This window comes from Palaemon carinicauda, unplaced genomic scaffold (assembly GCF_036898095.1).
Source record: "Palaemon carinicauda isolate YSFRI2023 unplaced genomic scaffold, ASM3689809v2 scaffold564, whole genome shotgun sequence".
NCBI lineage: Eukaryota > Metazoa > Arthropoda > Malacostraca > Decapoda > Palaemonidae > Palaemon > Palaemon carinicauda.
The window spans coordinates 110,098-112,500 of NW_027171832.1; the positions used below are offsets into that span (position 1 = coordinate 110,098).

Genomic DNA, 2,403 nt, shown 5'->3' on the forward strand with positions numbered 1-2,403 from the left:
GTCCAGTTTTGACCAAGATGTCATCCTCTTAATTAGTGGAGTCAGCATATTTTGAGAAACCGAGCCTGAGGGAAATCCTTGTTTATGAAATATGTCATCATGGAAGGACACGTGCTGCCCTCTTGTTACGACTTAACACGTGGTCCAGATTGCATCAGAAATTTCTTCTGGAAGCTTCCATGGCATGATCGAAGTAGGCGTTTTTGAGGAAGCCAATAGAGACGCAGAATTGTTAAAAAAATGCCTTCTATGGAAATGACCACTGCCCACTGTAATTAACTCTGCCCATACATGTGCATTTAAACTTCAAGAAGAGATTGTCCAAGCTTTGCGCAGTGGCAGTATCGTAACCAATGAAACCGAGGTGCGATTATTGCTAGTTGAATTGTCCAAGTGAGATAGGACAGGACATAAGACAAGAGAGGAACTATGTCTGAAGCAGATGAGATCCAAGTTCTAACGAGATAAGAAGCAGAGAAGACCAGAAGTCTGGTAGAGCCAGATTTTAACCTTCCTTTCAGGCGACAAACGCCTATCTCCAAAATCTGTTATGGCCGAGAAGAAGAGACAAATTAAAGCAGCCAGCCCTCCCTGCTTGTGATGAGAAGTAGCCAACACTGCCTTTCCGCTTGCCTTAGTTCAACAGTATCATCGAATTCTTGGAAGAAGATCTCTGATGTCCCATCTTGATGCCAGCACTGCCTTTCCGCTTGCCTTAGTTCAACAGTATCCTCGAATTCTTAGAAGAAGATCTCTGATGTCCCATCTTGATGCCACCCTTTCTGTGACGTCTTCGAATCCGGTCATCGTGCCACTTTCATCTGAACTCAAGCTGCCCTTCTGCAACGCTCTCAAGCATGAAGCCTCCGTACCAGTATCGTCTCAGCAGCTGCAGGAAACTATTCCCTAAGTATATCTACCTTACTGACTGTTCCCCTTTTCTGTTGATGTTTTGGTTGATTTGATTTGTCAGCTAAAGTAAACGAATTAGTAACATTAATTTTCTTTATATAAGTTTGTGAATAAACGGGTTGTATTTTTTCGTGAGTTTCTTTTTATATTCATTTCCCATATTTCAATCGGTGTTGTTGGAAACATTTATCTTGGTTATTAAAAGAACCCGTGATGATTTTAAGATCATAACAGTGACCTTGGCATTTCAAGGTTCAAAATCCTGTAAGATACCCTAGGCATCGAAAGAGAGAGAGAGAGAGAGAGAGAGAGAGAGAGAGAGAGAGAGGAGAGAGAGAGAGGAGAGAGAGAGAGAGAAGTTTCACGATTTTATTAAGATACTAAACAAGACAAAGACATAGAAATTGTCTTTAAAGAAGAAGAAACAGAATAGACAATGAAATAAACTTAAAAAGAAAACTAAAAAGGCAAAACAAAATAAGGATAAGGAATATGGATGAGTATTCCCCGTAGATGGAACAAATATTACCATTAACAAATTAGGCCCAAGATCTGATTTGGCTTACCACACGACGTAGGGGCAAATAAGGAAGAGGAAGAAGTAGCTCTAATGTTGATAGGAATTGATTATGTGTCAACAATAACAAGAACAAGAGACAAAGCAAAAAAAAAAAAAAAAAAAAAAAAAAAAAAAAAAAAAAAAAAGACGAAGAAAAAGTTGAAGGAATCGAAGATTAGGAAGGATTCCTCTTCTTCAGTTTCCAGGGAAAAGGAGAGGTGGGGAAAGTGTGGGCAGCCTGGCGGACTCCAGCAACACCTGGGGACTTCTAGCAGACAATTGCTTCGTATTTACGAGCAATTTAGCGTGAGATGATTTAAGGTTTCGGTGTGGCATGATTGGGAACGGAGTGAAGTCCCAAAGGTCACTCTAATCAAAATTATCAATTTCAAAATGAGATGAACCACCTTTAGATATTTGGAAACTGAAAAAGACCAGAGGGAATAGTCGAGGACTAGGAAGGTTTCCTCTTCTTCGGTCCCCAGGGGTGTGGCCAAGAGAAGGGGGGGGGGGGGAGTGCTGGGAGCCAAGGTGGACTCGAGCTTCGCGGGAAGGCGAATTTTTTTTTCTAAAACTGGTTTGACTGGTAACTGCTTCATTAAATATACGATCAGTCACTGCATTCTTAAGGAACTAAACTGTTTATAAACTACTTAATAATAATAATAATAATAATAATAATAATAATAATAATAATAATAATAATAATAATAATAATAATAGTAAAATTCTAGGCATTAGACAATACCAAAAGTCCAGAGCATTGACATTTTGGGAGGTTTCCGAATAGGAGAGATGGTCTGTTTGGAACTTTGATCTCCTGAAGGAAAATCTTCGGTATGATTAGTTTGAAACACAAATGCAAATGTTATTCCAATTGAAAACTTCGAAAGGTTAGAGGAGTAAGATGCTCTGAAATGGATAAGTAACAA

General features: G+C 39.2%; 1 pseudogene; it reads left to right on the top strand.

Annotated features, from left to right (window-relative positions):
• Positions 1–324: 324 nt before the first annotated feature.
• On the top strand, positions 325–387 carry LOC137637170 (U4 spliceosomal RNA; annotated as a pseudogene).
• The last annotated feature ends 2,016 nt before the right edge of the window (positions 388–2,403 follow it).